Raw genomic sequence first — 21132 nt, forward strand, 5'->3', positions numbered from 1 at the left:
CTGACGGCAAAATGCAAGTCATTTAAACAAGAAATGTAATAGTTTGATGTTAACTGAAAGGATTTCATGACAGCACCCTATTGGTTTCGCATTTGAATCTATTGAATGATAAATCCATAGTTGTAACAGAAATTAACGCAGTAAGACATAACATCTCTTCCAATCAGTGCGATTCACTGAAAAAGTAAAAAAAAAAAATTGTCTGCTCTGAAACCCCCCCCAAGATGTCACAATGCGTCTACATGCAAATAGTCGCCAAGCAGAAGGGCCCTGGGATATGATATTTAACGTTCTATGAGAATCGCAACATTTGACCACTGAGACATTCAATACTCATCTGTGCCACCCTTTTTAATTATTCAGAAAGGATTTACCTTTATGCAGCTCCAAACTGTTGACCACCACTTCAGCTGTTAACAAAAGATTAGCAAAATGGAATTGAAATATGATATCCCCCCCTATCACTAAGACACAATGAAATACTGGCAAGTCATTGGCCAGGACATGGAGTCACGTGGGCGATGCATCACAATTCGTGACGTCACCTTTGGCGTGCAACCCCAAAATACTCCCCAGCTTTTGGACAAACGCTACAGCCGGTCTAGCCGTGTCGTCATGCTTTGACCATTGCATGGCCAAGTGTTCTCCTTTACATGGGCAGAAGACCTGATGGGTGCCCCAGATTAGAATGCCCCTTAGGGTATGTGGGGGGGCGGATTAGAGGTGGCAAACAATTGAAATGCGTGTCTGGATATTCTGAGTGACATGTCAGCGAAGCCATCAAACGTGGTAGCTCCATGTTACTGTCGGCTTGCTGGGAGAATCGGCTTCTGTACCGCCTCTCTGGTTTAGTGTGTTGAATGGCGTGTAAACATTACCATCATCATTGCGCCACAATGCCTTGGTTCACAGTGGAGTGGAATACAGTAACCCACAGACTGAAATTGGTCATGCTGACTTTTTCTTGCTACATACAAATGACCATACAGTTGACTGTGCTGCTACCAGCAAACAGAAGGAGTACTAATCAACTATGAAATTTCTCTGCCGAAGGTCTCTGTCCCAGACGTTCTCCAGAGTATTTTATGATTGACTGATAACACATTTGCAATTACTTTCCAGATCAATAATGACACTTTTGTTTGTTTTATTAATTTCCCACCATTCTGATAACACTCGCTGTCGTGTGTGTGTGTGTGTGTGTGTGTCTGTGTTGTATTTTATCAGTCAATTCAACCAGGTATCTCCAAAGTAGGAACATGTAATTCGTTTTTTTTTCCAATTTGACCAAAATCTAATCCATGACCTCAATAATGAAAGCTTCTACAGTTTAGGTAACAAAGGAAAAAAAAAAAAAAAAAGAAGAAAAAAAAGAGATGTAACTCACAGTTTTCATCCAAGAGATAATTAAGGCTTTTGGACATTGCATCCAGTTATGATAAACATGTAAAGCCATGTAGCCCAGGGCTGCTCCAAATACTAGTTGTGAAAGTGTTATATTTAAAAGTAAGTGAATATATGGTTATATTAAATGTAGTGTAATTAATGCAATGCTGGTGAGAAGAACAATATACAATAGAGAGACCAATACATAAATAAACACAAAGTGCAAGAGGAACAAAACTAAGCCCGAAACAAATGGGTCTAAAGATGATGAAACCTAACATATCCTAGAAACACAATAAAGAATACTGTAGATCAGTATACAAAAGAATTACCAATATACTTTATCTATTTCAACATCAGTGCATTAGTTTTTAGGGTTTGAGAATATTAAGTAAATAATAAGATCCCAAAGCAATGTGACATGAGGGTCACAAGCTGAAAAAAATGAAATTGTAATGCTTTGGGCTGAAGTGATCTGTCAAAGATAAGGAGGTCCCTTTGTTTTAGGTGTTCCCTGAAACCTTGTACAGCTGGCATGCCACCAAAAACAACAACAAATGCGGGCCTAATCCCACATGTGGAACTGTACTCCTTTTTAAATGTAAAAGGAGCCGACAAAATTGGTCATCAGGTGTTTTCTTTGCATGATTAATTATCCAATTTTCTTGCTGCAGTTGTGTAATAAATGAACATGTCGACACACAAAGTGGTTTCTCCTTCCACACCTTTATGCCCTTGCTCATGGGCTGTTTAGCAATGTGTGGCACTGTTAATACCAGGTTAAATAATACCCCCTTGGCAATCTCCCAGTATATAGAGTAGTGTGAGATATATAAAATGTTGTTTTACTAAAGAAACAACCATATCAATAGCCATATCACAACTTCTTTTCATCGAGGAAACATCTTAACACTGAATCACGACACACTGATTTAAGATGCTGCTTGTGTATACTGTAAAGCACAGTTACAGTGCTGGTGTGACTTTGACCGTGGCCCTTAAGACTGCCATCACTAGGGCCAAACAATTTAGACAAAATATCTTAATGGCTTAAAGAGTTTGACTGATATTGTAATTGGGATATTAAAAAGGGAATAGTCATTTTACATCATTCTTATTTTCATTGAAAAACAAAAAATAATTATGATGTAATCTGTACCAAACAGAGGTGTTTTCTTACGTCGGTACACTATGTTGCGTAGAACAGGACATCTCTGCAGCACGACAACATTTAATTCAAAATGGTATTGTCACACACATTTCGCATTCAACAAATATTGCGCCTCCTGCGATTTAGAAAATTGTAGTAAGCCATTTTGTGATGATTTTGATTAATCTAACTGTTCAGCCCTAGCTAGCACTGTCTGATGTCTCTTGGTTTTGGTGTCAATGACAATATATCATTTTGTCACGTATAAAAACAGGCTCAAATAATCTCACAGTAACCTAAAGACACAACCTCTATATGTGTCTGCTTCATGTTCCTATACGTAGTTCTTAATGTAATGTAATGTTACACGCTCCCCACTCCAATGGCCTCTCAGGTAAGTGCTTTTATACTTCCATACAGTATCCGCCGGAACTTTGACTTTTTCAAAGAGGATGAAAGATCAAGTGCAGTAATAATCACCGCGAGATATGTCCCCACAAAAACAAAGTCCATCTTAACAAGGTATTCCTCTGAAAGCCAGTGTGAAGGGTCGGGTAAAAAAACAAAAACAAAAGGAAGGGTCACTGTAATCTCAAAAGTGTCACTTTCTTCTGTACAGTACATAGGGCATTCTTATAATTATAAATAATTACATTCTTAAAGTGTGGCTGAGAAGGCATCGCTTAATCACAAACCAAAAAAACTTAATTAGTCCAGACATGGATCCACGTCCATATCTGTATAAAGAAGAAGCATTAAAGTCTATTACAAACTGAACAGGAGGTTGTTGTTTTTTTTTATTAGATGTGATATAGCTTCACCATTAAGTGGGACAATTCACCCAACAGGCAAATAATAAATGATCTTCAGGCACTGAATCTAATTTGATTCGCAATGAAACATTTTTCATGACTGCATTTTCAAAGGTGAATTGCAGGAATCAAATGGTGAGTTTACAAATAATAGATAATATTAGAGATGTTCCGATACCAATACCAGTATCGGTATTGGCTCCGATACTGCCTAAAACGCTGGTATCGGTATCGGGAAGTACTGGAGTTTATGCACCGATCTGATACCACTTAGTAAAGCCCTAAAGCCTCTTTTTCTGTTATAACTGACTGTCAAGAAATAATATCACATCCATACAGGGATAGTAGTATACAGTTCTTAAAACATAATAAAATATATGACACACTGGTATCGGATCGGTACTCGGTATCGGCCGATACGCAAGTTCAGGTATCGGAATCGGTATCGGGAAGCAAAAAATGGTATCGGACCATCTCTTGATAATATCAGCAGGAAGAATAGAGACAAACCCATTGCAAGTGTTGAGGTCAAAATGAAATGAGTTCCCCCAAAGGAACCATCCTTCTTAGCTCAAGTGCCCACAACACTGTGTGAACTCTTTAAGCACAAGCCACCTCCACAAGCCATTTACCTAATAAATCCTGTATCAAAACATATTGCCAGTGGTTGAGTTTACGTACATGGTAATCTGTCAAAATGTCCAACTGCACCTGAAGGCAGTACGTGAAGGCACTGGAGAAAAAGAAAAGAGTTGAAGCGACTTTGCTTTGTCGTTGCAGGACACAGTCACCTAGGCTACGTTCACACCGCAAGTCTTAATGCTTAATTCAGATTTTTTGCTCAGATCCGATTTTTTTGTTTGGCTGTTGGTTTCGAACTGACCCGCATGCGCAAAAGAACAATAACATCAGAGTCAGACGCAGCACGCTGTTGCACTAAAGTTAGGGTGCTTATGGAGGAAGTAAGCATTTTCGCTTTTGTTTCAAAATGTTTGTGTAATGGCTGCCGTTACATTATTGAGCATACACTAATGAGGTCTAACACCTCACTCTCCCTCCATTGACTTGCTCCATCACTGTTCTCCATTTTGTAGGCCTAGTCAAGTTTTTTATTTTACTGTCTGTGTCTAGGGCTAACTCCCGCCGGTGCATAATTGTGACAAACGTGGATGTAGATTTACGTAAAAGTCGCATCAAATCCGCCTTGGTTGTTCGCACTGCGGCCGCATTGAACAAAATCAGACCTGGGTCTGATTCAGGACCACATATGGAACTGGTCTAAATCTGATTTGAAAAAATCTGATTTTTGTTACACAAACTCCCGGCAGTTCAGTGCTTGCGTTTAGTTTTTTCTTCTTATTTCTCATAGTGTTTAAAAGTTGTTGTGGCAGTGATAGAGGCAGTGATGTTTTCGGTTTATAGTAACGTTAGCGGGACTCTCACGCCGCAATAATATTTTTCGTATCGTAATATCAGTACCAGTCAAAAGTTTGGACTCACTGTCTCAATCAATGGTTCTAATTCATTTGTATTATTTCCTACATTGTAGATTCATATTAAAGACATCAAAACTATGAAGGAACACACTTGGAATCATATAGTAAACAAAAAGTGTTAAACAATATGAATATGGTTTATATATTTTAGATTCTTCAAAGTAGCCACCTTTTGCTTTGATGACAGCTTTGCACACGCTTGGCATTCTCTCAATCAGCTTCATGAGGTAGTCACCAGGAATGGTTTTCCAACAGTCTTGAAGGAGTTCCCAGAGGTGCTGAGCTCTGGTAGCAGAGCTAGTTCATAGATTATACTTTGCCATATCCGGTTGGCAAAACTCCGAACACATCTTCCATTTTTAAGAATGATTTCAGTGCAGTTCTTTGTTCTTTTCTCAAAGAAAAGCTTAACTCCAAGTCTTCCAGAAGACCTCTGTTCCCAGCAGCAGCAGCCATAAGCCCGCCCACCGACTCTATACACGATGTGATTGGCCTGACCAGAGTTTGGTTTTTCCAGCTCGCAAGTCAACGGAGAGTGCCTAGACCCCCCCTGGCTGCTGCCAGGGTGCGTCTAGATGTCTAGGCTAGTGTTAGTGAAAATTACCGGCCCCAATGGGTATAAAACTGTTCCTTGTTATATTTTGCTTAAACATTGTTGTTTGACTGTTTTTAACCTCACAACTTCTGCTGAGGTGTTGAATATGAACCAAAATACAAGTAGGTCACGTCTTGCAGAAGACTTTCTGACTTGTCTTAGTATGAAAAGTGCAGGTGTAAATAATAAAATGAATGATGGCTAAATTCTATTTAGCTGCTTCAGTTACAGGGCCCTGGTGTCCGGTCATACATTTGTCTGGTGAAAATATGTGTATGCAGCCTCTCTGTCTGTAGTCACCGCTCGGTCATTTAATGTCCCGCCCATAGCTGATTGGTTAAACCTCACGAGCATCAGCACCACTGGTCAGCTGTGGCTCTGACGCTGAGAGAGCACAGCTGTGTGTGTTGCAATAAACATCACAATCTTCAAAACACTCCCAGGTTACTTCACAACAGGATTGTGCAGCTTTAGTGGGCGCTAAACCTGCACAAATAAGACAAATAGAAACTAATTGCCAAAGCATCAACCAAAAGGTTGAAGTGCACCCTTAACTGCGCTGCCAAGCAAATTGTGTCTCGGTGCGCCTGTGATGTTTGCAATTATGTAATTACAATTATGTAATTAAAATGAGGTAATAGGCATAGATTTGGTGCAAAATGTAACCCTTTTATGCAAATGAGCCTCATTGCTAAAAACGGTAAAACAGAATGTGTGTTTTAAAAAAGCCAAAAGCACTGACAGACTGGGATATTAAATCTCTCTGAAACATTTAAATTCCACCTGACCTGCAACCAGATTATCATCATCATAATTATTTATAAATATTTTAGTACACGTTTTACACACCTGTCCCCATCCTCACACACAAACACAGTATACACATCACCGTCATCATTATCTCTAATTATAACATCTCATTCTTCAGCTTTATATATTGCATATTGCTAAGGTTATAAGATTATTATTCTTAAATGTGCCCTAACAATAGTGAATATGTAGACCGACATTACCAGAAATATGTATTTGGTTGCTGCGTAAATGCTGTTTTCATTTTTCTTTCTAATGATTCATTAAAAAGAAATGCTGCTTTTGGCGATAGAAAGCTCCCAGTGACAGCCTCTGCCCTTTTCAATATCTGTTTTAAAGCCCTGAGAGCAGCTCCAAATGGCAGCAGTACGTACATGTTTGAGACTTTTTAAACTTCAAAATCCAGAACCATGTCACATCATGTTTGCCAGTCCAAATGCTCTCTGATGCTTTATATGAAAGGAGACTGAAGGAAGGAAGGAAGGAAGGATCAAATAAGCGTAGGTTTCTCTGGATGCAGGATTTCCGGGTGACTGATGATATTATCGAGCTTTTTGTTAAATGAAAGCAGGCCATGCTGTAGAGCAGTGTTTCTCAAATGGGGGTATGTGTACCCCTAGGGGTACTTTGGGGGACTGCAGGGGGTACGTGACATTTTTTGCAAAATGTTTTTCAGTTACAAGGCTGTAGTTACTTCTACGGTCATTTTTTTCTTCAAGTTTGTCTATTTTTTTTTTTGTCTTTTTTTGTCATTTTTGTCACCGTTTTTGAAGTTTGTCACCTTTCTTTGAAGGTTTTGTCGCTTGTTTTGACCTTTTCTTGCCTGTCTTTTTTTATCTTCAAAGTTTTTGCCTCTTTTTTCAAAGAAGTGTCTTGCTTATTTGAATTTCTTGGCACTTTTGTCGCCCTATTGTTGCCTTCCTTCTTTCTACTGTGTTTTTCCAAGGTTTTGTCAGTTTTTTCATCATCATCATCATCTAAATGTTTTCCAGGTACAAGGCTGTGTGGACCAACACATCCTGTCATTGTGTCTCTGTCTGACAGCTGAGCTCTGACAGTCACAGTTTAGGACAGCCCAAAAAGAAAAAAAAGCAGCATGTGGCGATAAAAAAACAAAAAAGAGCCTGTCTACAAATGAAGAAAGTTTATTCTGCTCAAATTGACAACCGTCCTATTTTGCTCAAGACTTAAAATATAATTTGTCAGGACAAAATACTCTTAAGTCAATCCCACTATTCAAGTTTGTACCCACGCGATTGTGTACAGTTAAATTACTTAATAAACGGTTATCCAGCTGAGATGCGACTATAGACCCGGTAAGATAGTCGGCCAGAACTACATCTCTCGTCTCGCACAATTTACGTCACCGAGCTTGATGCTCAACTTGCTAGCTAGCTAGCTAGCTAGCTAGCTTAGCTCTGTTCCACAACACATGTAACGTTATCTTACTGATGTTTTCTCCAGTGAAGTGTTTTCAGCAGATAAGCGAAAGAACAAGCAAGATCCTCTGCTCATTAGAGTAAGACGTCATCCATGCGACTTTGAAGTGTGGAGTCTTTCTAATTACGTATTTATACTTCAACAGTTTAACAATAAACTGAGACTTTCTTGACTTGTGAAATTATCTATTAAACTGATGAACATCATATGTGTATCTCATGGCTCAATTTAAAACGGGATCAAAAAATGATTTGTCTTTCCCCCTTCACTACCATTCATATTTTTCCCGAGGTAAGGTCCCATGGCGGTCCACCGGAAGGGGAGGGACTTCGCCTCTCTAAACAATGGAGGCAATTTGGTCGGTGCCTAAAAGTATCGAAGTTCGGTACCCAGCCCTATTTAGAACATAAACTACCTCATGGTGCATGGACCGATGATCTAACGGCAACTGTACGCTAATTAATGAGAAGCCAAATTCTTTACAGTTACTGTAAAGAAGTAGCCAGTAAGACAGAGGGGAGGAGGCGGCTGGTTAGCTGGCACAGGGTGCTTGGGGAAACCCCCTGCGACATTTGAGAGTTAAACAATGAGTCTCTGGGATCATGTCCTGGAAGCAAATTTCAACCAGCTCATTATTATTTGGCTTCATTGCTTTAGTGCTCCTCCTCGGCCAGTTTAGGGATAGTGCTGGAGAGGGCCTACTTTATAGCTAAATGAGGGTAAAGCTGCAGAATGATATTTTAAGTGCATGAAAAGTTGTTTTAAGAACTGTAACTGCTACTGTGTAGATTAATCATGTCTCTGTAAGGTGTGTGTTTGTGTTACACACTTTGTAATAGGTCCCACTGGTTATATAATTGTACATCCTTCTTATATACACTTGTGGATACCTGATTTATAATGAATGCATTTTTATAATCTTATGCCAGTTAGGAGACGTTTGGGGAAAGGCAGTGAATTCATAACCTCCCCTTCATCAACAAATCACACAAAAACCTTCTCTGTGCCCTTGTCTATGCCATTTATTCCCCAGTGGGTGTAGTACAACTGTCCACTGACCACAGCAGATGTACTGGGCAGTTAAGGTTACCATGTGAGCAACTGTATCAAAGTGAAGCATGGAAAGGCTGAGAATATGCCCAGTGAAGCATTTTAGAGTGAATGTGGCTGAGTGCTGTCGTTTTTATGTACAACTCAGCACATGCCTCCATGTTTTAGTTTGATGTACTGCACTTAGTGGAATTGGTTCATACTAATCCTATTATTAATCTGATATTTAATCTTGTTCAGAATCAAGTCAACAAGCCGTCAGCCTTGACGGAGATCCCACTGTGCTTGGTATAGTGACGTTTTTCTGAGATAAGCCTCTTTCTTTTGTTTGAATATTGAAATAAAAAAAAAAAAAAAATGTTTAAGCCGCCACTGGTGATTACTATCATTGGTTGTGTCTGAGCATTTAGGGTAAAACAATATTTTACTTAGAAACCCTTTAACCAAAGCTTTCTGTAGCCTATAAGCTGACCCGGTTGAATCTGCAAAATAACTTCTTTTTAGTCAAAGCAATCAAAATGTAAAGTACTGTATGGGGTTTTAGGTAAACTTACTTATGAACCTACTCACACCAGATTATGTGATGTATTTTAAAGTTGATTAACATAGTAATTCAACCTTATGAATACTGTCTAGTTTTATTTGGGAATTCAAACTTGAGTTTACACACTGGAGGTTTTCAAAGGAAAGTTGTCTGAACCGTATGTGCAATGTGGTTGTGTTAATCTTTCTGTATGGTGTATGCTACCATAGTATGGCCAGAGGCCACAGAGGCAGTGTTCTTCCCCTATAGGGTTATAAAAGGAAGTCAGTATCTGCGGACTTAGAGCCTATCAGTCCAAAACAGTGCTCTGCAGAGGGAGCCAGCTTAGGTATTTTGTTCTGAGGATTGATTTAAAGCTTTGCTACAAGTCTTTAAAAGTCAAAACACACATAAAGTACGTGTATGCACCGGCACGGCCACGCATGCTCAAAGGGTTTGAATACACACCGACAGACCAACATATCCAAGCAGAATAACTTTAAAGGAAACTCCCCCCTCACTGTCTTGATGTTTTTGCTCTCACATGAAGCAATGACGATGGACAGAGAGCTTATGTGAACTTTAAGAGTTGAAGCCAGGCAATATGAGTCACCACTACACAAATGGCCTCCACTGTGATGTGGGAAATAATGGGGAGCATTGCAATGTGCAACTAGAAGGGCACACAGAGAGTGCAGACCTCTGCCAAGGCAATGCGCTGTCTTGCAATGTTAACAAATGTCAAAGATAATTTAGTGTATCCGCCCCATGATTTAGATCTGCTCCAAAATGTACTGGGTTCATCCATGGCCCATGCTACGCCCTTCCACACAATTTCATGGAAATCAGGCCAGTAGTTTTTCCCTTAACCCTGCTAATAAACAAACCAAACAGAAAATATAACCTCCTTGGCAGAGGTAATAATAACAACAGTAGTAATACTCAGTGACCAACCTGACTGGTTGCATTGGGCAATTCTTCTGTAGGGGTATTTGTACTGAAAATCTTGCTTATAGACCATTCCCTTGCAGGCACAATTCCAACTAGTTTCTCCTTAACCTTTAGTATTTGATCAATGTTAGAAAGGTGTAAGAAATGCTTTATGTGTAGTATGTCATCTGGAATGAATAATTTCCTTCCAACGCAACAGTATAGTTTGCAGGCGAAAGTTTGGAAATACTATGAAATATGGGTCAGATGCAGGAAGTGCAGTAAGCGCTGTTGGATAATAAGAATTCAGCTCTGTACATGGTACTGAGCAGGTCTCTGTTTTTGATTCCTAGAAATTCAATTGACTTAAGATTTGAGTCATATGGATAAGTCCCTCAGAGACGTAAACACAAGCACTTTGATTCAGTTCAGTTACTGCCTCTTTGAAAGTCTACAGATCAAGGCTGAATACGTCATTACGGCAGAGAAGGCTGTGCTCTCCCAATGGCGCCATACTGTCTGCTTTTGCAAAGATAAGATGGTGTGTCCTTGCATTCAGGCTTTCTCATTAACTTTGGAAAGAAATTTGGGCAATATGATGTGAACCTGTCACATCAACCAGGTCTTTGTCCTCCGTCACTGGTGAATACATGACATGAACTGGAACAACGATTAAGCCACTAACAGGGTTAAGTACTGTGGACATAAATGCTGCCATTTATTTCACATTACCATTGGTACACTATTTGTCCATCATGTGTGACACATCACAATTCATACTGCCCAATAAGTTGGCACTGAACCCTGGGTTTTGATATTTTGTTGGAAGTGAAAGTACTAGCAGTAAAATGGATAGTAAATACGAGTTGGCAAGGACAGCACAAATGAGTTTTTTGGTAGGCTCTGCGAGGCCAGACCGCCTCATTTAGGGAGGGAGGTGACGGTTGTGCCAATATGCCTTTGGTCCACTAATCTGTGTTTGTACCTTTTTTTAAATAGCATTACAAAGGTGGATTCATTCAGTGTGGTAAACTAAATTATTTCTAACAAAAGAGACTATTATTACAATGTATCAAGACTCCGTTTTTAAGTTCTATATTCACCGTGGAGGCATGCAAAATAAACAGAGGTTTCGTCAAGAATTTAAGGCATCACTTGGTGAGTAATTGATGAGTATTCCTTTATCAATTGTACAGAATAGGTGTTCCAATGCGTTTCTCCAAGAACTTGTCTTTTTGTTTTACTTCACGGCTCTGTGTGTATTATAAAGATGCTATTTTCAAACCTGACAGTGGTGCTGACCCCTGGTAAGATCACCAAAGCTGTTACATTGACAAAGGGTAATGGCTGCCTTAAGGAATTCTTCCCCACACGCCACAGTTTCAAGTGGTAAAGTGGACTTTTACTCAACAAAAAGAGCAGCCCAAGACGTCACAATGACATGTCCTAAAATGATTTTAAGGAATGAATCTGAAGGTCCATGCATGTAATCTGTGCATGTGACCGATGGCACCACTGGCATTCGTCGACCCGTCGGACAGTCGAGCTAAATCCAAGCACCGCCTACCGGCTGAAACGAACGTTCTCATTTTTCAGCTAATCAGTACACTAAAATATGTTTATGAAAACGCTGCCCAGTTTTAAAAGTTTGATTGGAGTTCACGAGCAGTCATTGACATTGTGTTAAAGACTCCTCGAAGTCTTGCAACTGCCATAAGGAGCACTAGGGGGAGGCAGAGGAACATGTTTCTCTTTTTTTTTTTTACAGATTATCTGTCTCATGTTCTACTGTCAGGATAGGGACAGTTTCAGCAAATATGACGAAAACATAAAAGTTACCAACTGCAGCTTTACTTGCCACCGATCAGTGGAGGAGCGTGAAACCTTTGGCAGGAATGTGTATCACAATGCCTACTAGTAGTCAAATCTCTACAGGCTAACCTTTAACTACAGTTAATAAGAAACAGAGCTAACTGCTACACAAACAATGAATCATAACTCACAAAACATCTTGGTTGTTTGGGTTTTGTTTTTTGTCTGCTGCACCCAAGTTTGAGAAAAAAGTTACCAAATGTTTAGACCACAAGTGTCAAACTCAAGGCCCGCGGGCCAAATCTGTCCCCTTGCAGATTTTGATCCGGCCCGCATATTCATTTAGGTTCACAAATGTGTTTGGCCCACCTATTGTTTGTCGCTTTTTAAACGTGTTGTCACTTTGTAAAGTAACAGCGTTACAGGAGGCTGGCTGTAGTCTTGCGCTGAAGTCCCGCGGGAATTCAGTTGTAGCAGGAAAAGGTAAACAGCAGTGTGCAGATCGGAGCGTAGTGTGTGAAGAGTGAAGAGCGGAGGTGTTCGCAAGGGAAGAAGCTTGGAGTAGCGTACCTATGGAGCTAGAGTCAGCCTTCAGTAACGCTATTACTGTACAAGAAACGGGCATCATTTGGCTCGTTTCCATGTAGTTACATAGTCACTGATATGATCATAACCACTACAGTGCTCAATTACCTAATTTTGAGGGGGAAATAAACTTTTTTCGCCGCGAAAAGCATGAACTGTCCTCTGGAGGACATCCACCAGACCGGCGGGCACCCATGGATTGTTGTCACCCGCGGCAGGCGGGGAGGAAGTAGAACGATGCCGGTCGGGCCTGCTAGCCTGGCTAAGGCAATTAACACACAGTTCGCCACTGCAGAGACTACTATTCATCAACGCCAGATGGATCGCACACAAAATGGATATATGCTACAAATACACATAACTGCTGCGTGATGATTATTACCGAAGCCTGGCTGATCCCAGACGGCAGCTAGCAGCTAACAGGGTAAGTGAATTTAAACAATGTCTGAGTTGAAAACGCATCTTGTTGTCATGTAAGGGCCCTGTTCACGTTGCACAGACATTTTAATTGCATTTTGTGTCTGTTAAGAGGCACAAAGGCACTCTTTATGATATGCCCCCAAAACTGCCGTTTTAGCCAAGTGGGAGCTCTCGGCATTAGCTGCAGCAACTCCATGTTGCTAGCACCGAGTCGGCTCATTTTCTTTTGCTATCGACAGTACTCCCATACTTACAGCGATAAAGATTAACATAAAAGTTGCCCGGAGTTCTCCTTTAATGGCTACTGACTTTTAGGGCTTTGTCAACCAAACTAAGTGAGAAGATTATGAGACATGAGACATGCAAATATCAGATATGATAAGATATGACTTTTTCCAAATAAAAGGTCCCTAAAACCCCAAAGCTGATGGGAGATTTTGTGTACACTAGAGATGCACCGATTGACCAGCCGGTGACCGGAATTGGCCGATTTTCACATCATCGGCCATGACCGGCGACCTGCCGGTCAGTCCGACAAATGCCGATTTTATGCCGGTCAAATGCACTCGGGCGCCGCATGATTTACGTCGCGCAACATCAGCACCACACGTGCACATGCAGGGTTTCCGCTATATGCATGTAGCAGCGGCGCACTGCCGCTCAATCAGCCGTTTATGAAATGTCACAAAGTCGTAATTATACACGGCTCTGCGGAGCCGTCTGCTGTACTGATCTCAGGCGAACAGTCAGCCGCTCTCTCTCCCCTCTGAGGCTGAACAACTGGAACATGAAAACGTTAGCTAACGTTAGCGAACGCTGTGGTCCCTCTGCCTCTGACGCCCCGCTGGCCGCTGTAGGAGACGCTGTATTAAAAAAAAATAAACAATAGACGCTGTATTAACATTACTATGTAAAACGCTTTCCAGGTTAGTGGGGATGCATACCACTCAAAACCAACATTAAAAACATAGTAATCTTTAAAGAGTTTAGTTTTGTTGTTAAACTGTGTGTAAAATGAACGGTGACGTTAAATCATCGGTTTCAGGTAACGGCACTCTAAGGTACCGTCTATTTGCTGGATTGTTCCGAGGTAACCGCCGCTAGCTAACGTTAGCAGATCAGCCTGTTGACAGCAATGGTATTGTTCATATTTATGCACAATGGCAAAGCAAACTTGCTAAAAAAAAAAAAAAAGGAACTACACGCTGTTTTCAGGTAACGTTACTGTTGACGTTCAAACAGGCCTGTGTGTGTGTTTTGAGAAATATCTTTATACTGCAAGGCTATGTATTTTATTTGTTATTTATATATTATTTTATTGCCAGTACCCGTTTCCCCTGTTTTCATACATACAGAAGTTTAGTTTGCTAAATATCAATTTTTTTTTAGTTGGATATTGGATGTGAAAAGAAGGAAATGGTTCTTTTACAACATTGCACTTTAGATGTGTGTGATTTTCCCACACCAGGAGTCATTTATATAGTTCTATTTTATAGCGATCGATTATCTATTCACAAATTGTCTGTTCTATGCTAAATGTAAAATGTTCTATTAAAAAGATAGAAAATAAATATTTGTGTGTGCTGTAAAGTGGTTTGAAAAAATGAAATCGGAATTGGCTGGCCTAACTCAATGAAAAAAAGAAATCGGAAATCAGAATCGGCCTAAAAATTGTAATCGTTGCATCTCTAGTGTAAACCTTGTGTAAAATGATACCGTGTTGCAGAGAACAGTGGAACAGAAAAGGGCTGATGTTCTGAGTGACAGGACTATATTGCCGTTTTTCCATTACATGGTACCTGCTCTACTCGCCTCACTGTGCGTCCGTTTTCCATTGCAGATTTTAGTACCGCCTCAGCGTGGCTGGTCGTCATAGCGGCGCCGCAGTAAACTGCCGTGACCTAACGCGACACACACACAGAACATGGAAGGTGTGTTGTTGTTGCCACAGCCAGAAGACACATTTTGTTTCAAATGAAGCTGGAGTCAGCAAAAAATAAACACAGCTGGCTAAACTATTTAAAAATGGCGGGTTTGTTCAGGACACCCCCCTCCCCCGTCGCTTTCACGTCACCTTTTGGTATCGGTTCTGCTCGCTTGGAACCTCGACTGAGGTGGTACTAAAAAAACGTACCTGTTAGCAGGTACCAGGGTTTTTTTCGTAATGGAAAACCAAAAAAGGCGAGTAGAGTTGAGGCAAGCAGGTACCGCGTAATGGAAAAGCGCCATATGTCTCGTTACTTTATCTAACAGTACAGAACGTTGAGACAGGTATTGAGGCTGACTGAGACGGGCAGAAAAGAGAAAGAAAGAAGAGGGAGAATTGTGAAAAAATGAATATGAATATTTGATGCATTGTTTTCATAAACATTTGTTGTTTTATAGGCAACTACACGTTTTCCACATTGTATTATTGACAGTTGGCCTTGCCTTCCAACCAAACAAAAGTCTATGATTGGAAGGCAAGGCTCGTTCAAAATCATCTGACGCATTTCAGCGTCAGTGGCACAGCCCCCATCGGCAATCATCCAGTCTAAAATTTTAAAGCAAGGACACCTGCTTTATTAAACCTCTTTGCAATGGAATATCAAAACACCATCGACCGATCAGGTGAGTGTTGTTACTTACCAGATTTGCAGTGGCCGCCGTGTTCCTAGGGCATACAGGACACCAGAGCAATATGGTTGCACACAGATCAGTTCATCAGCCTTTGGACTTCCCTTCAGGTTGATAATCAGCCCATGCTAAAGCCCAAAGATATAAGACATGAAGGTTGTTTTTTTTTGCAACAGAGGATAAGAAATGTCTTTATCGGGTTGTGTGCACCCAGAAACTTTTTTTTAAAATCATATTTTCTTCAAATGTTGATTTTTCAAAAATGTTGTAGCACTACACAATTACTTTAAACTGAATTGAAGTATAGGGATGGGTATTGCGACCCGCTATTAACTTGGTACCGGTTCTGGAATGGTCAGTACCGAGTTATTGATAAGCTCCTTGAAAAACTATACTGCTATGCAACGCAATGTTTAAGCATCTGGGAAAGTAAACTAAAATGTGTTAGGTTACAGAACAAGTAGGGAACTCTTTTGAGGAATAACTGAGCACATGTGTGTAATGTAAGCCAGTGAGCAGGAGAGAGAGAGAGAGAGAGAGAGAGGTGTGTGACGGTGAGTATGAAGTTAGCAGTTAGCTGTGAACATAGCAGTGTGTGTGACAGGGGTAACAATTCAGCAGTAAGGTTATAGCTGTGAACGTGTGTTCTGGCGGTGAATATTCAGCAGTAAAGTTATAGGTGTGTGTGTGTGTGTGTGTGTGACAGGGGTAAATATTAAGCAGTAAGGTTATAGCTGTGAACATAGCAGTGCAGTGTGCGTGTGTGATGGCGGTGAACATTCAGCTGTAAGGTTGGGTTTGTGTGTGTGTGTGTGTGTGTGTGTGTGTGTGTGTGTGTGTGTGTTCGTTCTGGCAGTAAGTATTCAGCAGTAAGGTTATAGCTGTGTGTGTGTGTGTGACAGGGGTAAATATTAAGCAGTAAGGTTATAGCTGTGAACATAGCAGTGCAGTGTGCGTGTGTGATGGCGGTGAACATTCAGCTGTAAGGTTGTGTGTGTGTTCGTTTTGGCAGTAAGTATTCAGCAGTAAGGTTATAGCTGTGTGTGTGTGTGTGTGTGTGTGTGTGTGTGTGTGTGTGTGTGTGTGTGTGTGTGTGTGTTAGGTGGAAGTGAATATTCAGCAGTAAGGTTGTGTGTTAGGTGGCGGTGAATAAAGGATATAGCTGTGAACGTAGCAGTGTAGTGTGTGTACAGTTTAGGCTATTTGCCTCTGAATAGATGCAACAACTCCTCAAGACCCAAGCCAAGTTCCATCTGTTGATTAAAGTGAAGGAGGTTAGCCCCGACGTTAGCGACAAGCTTAAGCGGTCCAGGCTCACTAATGTAAGGTGGGCTGACCTTTAAGGGGGATCAGCTATTCTCATTTTAGTGACAAGCTGCTCAGCTGAACTTAGTGGGAGCTGTTCTGACGGCCACATGAAACTAACTTTGGATTGCTTACAGTTGTTAGACCAGACATTTGTAGCAATTATATTTACAGGAAACTCTGGAACCAATTTAACCTTATTACTGAAAAAAAATAACTTGAAAATTAACTTTTCACGTCTTTATTTTTTACAGGAAATTCTAGAGAGTAGTATCAGTAAGAGTAACGATGACTATTGATAAGCAGTATCCTATCGGTGAAATCCCTATTGAAGTATACTGTGCATTATCAACACATGGGTTGTTTTTCTTGGTAAAAAAAGTTTGTCAGGATCAATACATTTCGAAGCAAACCTAGACTCTCCAACCACCGCCTTTCAATCAGAATAGAGCAACCCATCAATCATGTTGCTCATAGGGTGTGCAAGCAATAACATTAATAAGGTGTGTCTGACCGAAGAGGGATCCCAAAAGTCTCCCAGGTTTTTTCTTCCAGGTCATGTGACCTGTGGCAGGCAGCCTTCCAACAGAATGGGGAGACGGGACCTCTGGCCGATGCACCTTAACAGATCACAGGGTTAAGACTTAAAAAACATGGTCAATTGTAAAGTAGTAACATGACCGGGTTTTTGGTATTAGCCGAGTCCTGGGGATCTAACCGATAAAATCTTATGCCGTGGTGTAAGAGCTATTCAGATTCTTCGGTTTTCTTTAAGTTGTATTAATTTTCATGCAATCAAACACTCAAGTAGCTTATGAATTTAGTAGAATTGAATAGTTTATGATTAAGTGAATTTTAATGAGCCTGTGGGAATCTTTGGCTAAGGCTTACTAAAAGGGAACTATACGGCCATTTTCAAAATGTATATTATGCCTAAGGTTGTGCCTATTTATTGTCTAAATAGGACACGGAGCAGCTCCAGACTTTATACTTGATGACATGCAACAGTTTGAGGCTTACTTCTCTGGTTTCTGGCTTTAAGAAAGAGGAAGCTCATGTTCACAAATATGGACTGAACTTTCCTCTGCCATGGAAATAACATTAAGGTTGTGTGCCCCTTTAACCTATAGGATACATTATAGATTAATGTGCTTGATAAGTCAGAGGGCCAACATTTGTATTGACATATACTTATAAGCGTGGAGTGTGGAGAGCAGAAAAGTGATCCGGGTGGATTGTGATCCAGGCTGTACATCTTTCAAAAACTGTAATCTTCTGAATCAAATTCAACCCAACCACCTACCTTGCTGCGCCTGCCCAGCAGAAGCGTATTAAGGTAAAATCAATTGTGGAAGTGGATTCAGAAGATCTGTTGGAGAGAGAAAAATACTGCATGAAAAGCAAGACTGAATATGTGGAAGCACACCAAGCACTCCTCTGCCGTTAGAATGAATTATGACATTATACCTACTGCGTGACGTGAAAACATGAAGGGTTCAATTTTTAATATGGGTCATGTTAGTCTGAGTGATCAGTAGAAGTTGTGCTGTTTCTTACATTGTGCAGTTGAATTGTTGACAGACAGCGGCCAGGGGGAGAAGAGGAGAGGAATTCCTGTGAATGAGAGTCATTTTGTCAGGTGGAAGGTGAAGCTCGGAACCAAACGCAGTTCAAGGATTTAATAACAAACATATATCAGACAGCAAAGCACGACGCGACAGACCTCCATGAAACAGACACGCACTAACAGGAACAATGAGCTGACAAAAAACAAGGGAAAACAGAGAGACTAAATACACAGGGTAATGAACACTAACAAGGGACAGGTAATACAAACAGGTGGAACACAACAGGGCGGAGCAGAACAATCAAACAGGTGGGAAAACAGAAAACAGGAAGTAAATCTGACAAGATAAGGGAGAACAAACAGATTTCAAAATAAAACAGGAAACACAAAGTCACAATCATGACACATTTATTAGTTTTGGTGTCAGTGTGACTTAGAGAGGAACAGTCTGCCCATACCCCACTGAGTCTCAGTCATTCCCAGCCACACCCAGCTGTACAACACACACACACACACACACACACACACACACACACACACACACACACACACACACACACACACAGGGTTTGACCTAGTGTGCGCTGCCAAGCCTTTTTTCTTTTAAAAGGGACCACTGCCCTCTGTTGGTGCTTCACATGAAAAACACCATTCAGTTCGAAGGAAGTTTGATTTTCAAAGACTGAGTGCGTCATTGAATGATGATGCATGAATCAATGTTTTTTTTCTCAACACAGGTTAATGAGAAAAGATATAAGAAAAGTAAGATGATAAATGCTTCTACTACTATGAACATTCTATGAACTTCTTACTTGTGAAGATCATTAGAATGAGGAAACTGAATATTTCATTTGTACATTTCTTCTCTGGCATTTTAAAGATGAAATGATAAATTGAAAAAAAGAATCAGCAGATTAATTGATCATGAAATTGAAGCGTGCCGAGGCCTAAGATTTTCATTGCCAACAATTACTTTTGTTAATTGTTGTGCGCATGACAAATAAAGAACCTTTAAAAATAATCGCTGCAGCCCTACTGAACTGCATTTTACAGGGAACACAAACAGGCTTCTAAATAATGACTAAGGAGTCTGTCTTATAGACACTGACCAATCCACACACAATCCCGGACAAACTTATTTTTATTTATGTATTAATAAATAATAGAAATAGTATGATAAGGACACTGCTTACATGTCTGAAGTCTAAAACTTGAAATAAGAGCAAAAGTAATTTGCTAAATACTTGGACACAAAAAAGACCTAATGTAGAAAAGTATTTAAAGTGCTTCTCAGAATTAAGTACTAGGTTAATATATGCTAGTCTCCTCAGGGCCTGTAATAGTTTTAGAATAGTTATAATATGCGTATATCATACATCATGAGCAAAAGACCTCACATAATCTACAATTAACACGCACGCACACACACACACACACACACACACACACACAAAGCTTATCCTCAGAAGCGTGGTGGCGATCTCATCTCCTCTTAGCTTTAGCGCTGCACCGAGGGATGGGTGGGGGGGTGTGGAAGTCCCCAGAGGTGAAAACTCTATTAGCACACAGCATGAAAGTCAATGAAAAGGACCCCAGTGTGCTCCAGCCCCCTGACAGTATTAATGTTTAATGATATCTAAAAAGGCTAATACTCATCCCCCCCCCCTTTCACTTTTGCTTTCATCCTCCTCATTAAATATCCTCACAATATCATTACCTCCTCAGATTAGAGCGCTGACCCCGTCTGCTGAAGGACTCGCCCTTCACTGATATTGAACACATCTCTCTCTCTCTCTCTTTGTGTCTCTCTCTCTTTCTCTCTCTCACTTGCACGCGTGCACGCCCGTGAACACAGTCACACACAGACACACAGACACACACACACACACACACACACACACACAAAAGATTAACGTAGAGTTTAAGATTTGTTCAGGGGGAGGCAGCAGAGCACCATGTATTGGAATATGGATATGGAAAATAATACCTTGTGTGCACACAGAAAATTACCTTTACAGCTTATACCAAGTGTATAAGAATGCATAACTCTGCGCCTATGCACGTGTTAATTATGTTATAACTGTGTCTTGTTTCAGCTTGGCCAGGGGATTCATAAAATAATAATGGACCACCGGTGGGAAACCCCTCCCAGGCACCAGTGCCACCAATGAGCTTTCACATCAGTGAGTGAGGAGGGAAGTGTACACCATCTTGGATCTCAGCGAGGCCTGTTCAGCTGCAACTGCAGGTCAGGGAACCAGACAGGCATTTATTTTTTTTTTTATTTTTTTTTTTCACATGCATTAATTAGGGGTGGTACGGTTCACAAAACCCACGGTTCGGTTGGTATCACGGTTTTAGGGTCACGGTTTTCGGTTCTGTACGGTTGTTGTTATTTTTTCTTTTAATCTTTAACACTCCAGAAATATACTTCAGCATATGATATATAGCTAAAATTAGCATATCGAATGCATGTTGCACAATACATGCACACAGTGGCAGTTCTATCTATTGTTTTATTTCCGCTGTCATCATAGGTAACATGAAATCTATATACGACGCTGGCGCATCCTCCCACTCCGGGCAGCCTTCCTCATCTCTCCCATTCACATTTCTGCATGTGACGTGACCTGCA

The 21132-nt window shown here is 40.6% G+C and overlaps 1 protein-coding gene across 1 annotated transcript in view; it reads right to left on the reverse strand.

The window, feature by feature from the left end:
- The window catches only part of LOC144526044 (poly(rC)-binding protein 3), an 85575-nt gene that overhangs the window by 31326 nt on the left and 33117 nt on the right, over positions 1–21132 (reverse strand). The window contains exons 2-5 of the mRNA XM_078263214.1: positions 18488–18544; positions 18234–18299; positions 17445–17550; positions 15638–15753 (exon numbers count right to left, since the gene is read on the reverse strand). The gene's annotated coding sequence lies outside the window, so the exon portion shown is untranslated. The remainder of the gene's footprint in view (positions 1–15637; positions 15754–17444; positions 17551–18233; positions 18300–18487; positions 18545–21132) is intronic.

The sequence above is a fragment of the Sander vitreus genome, chromosome 11 (genome assembly GCF_031162955.1).
Source record: "Sander vitreus isolate 19-12246 chromosome 11, sanVit1, whole genome shotgun sequence".
Taxonomy (NCBI): domain Eukaryota; kingdom Metazoa; phylum Chordata; class Actinopteri; order Perciformes; family Percidae; genus Sander; species Sander vitreus.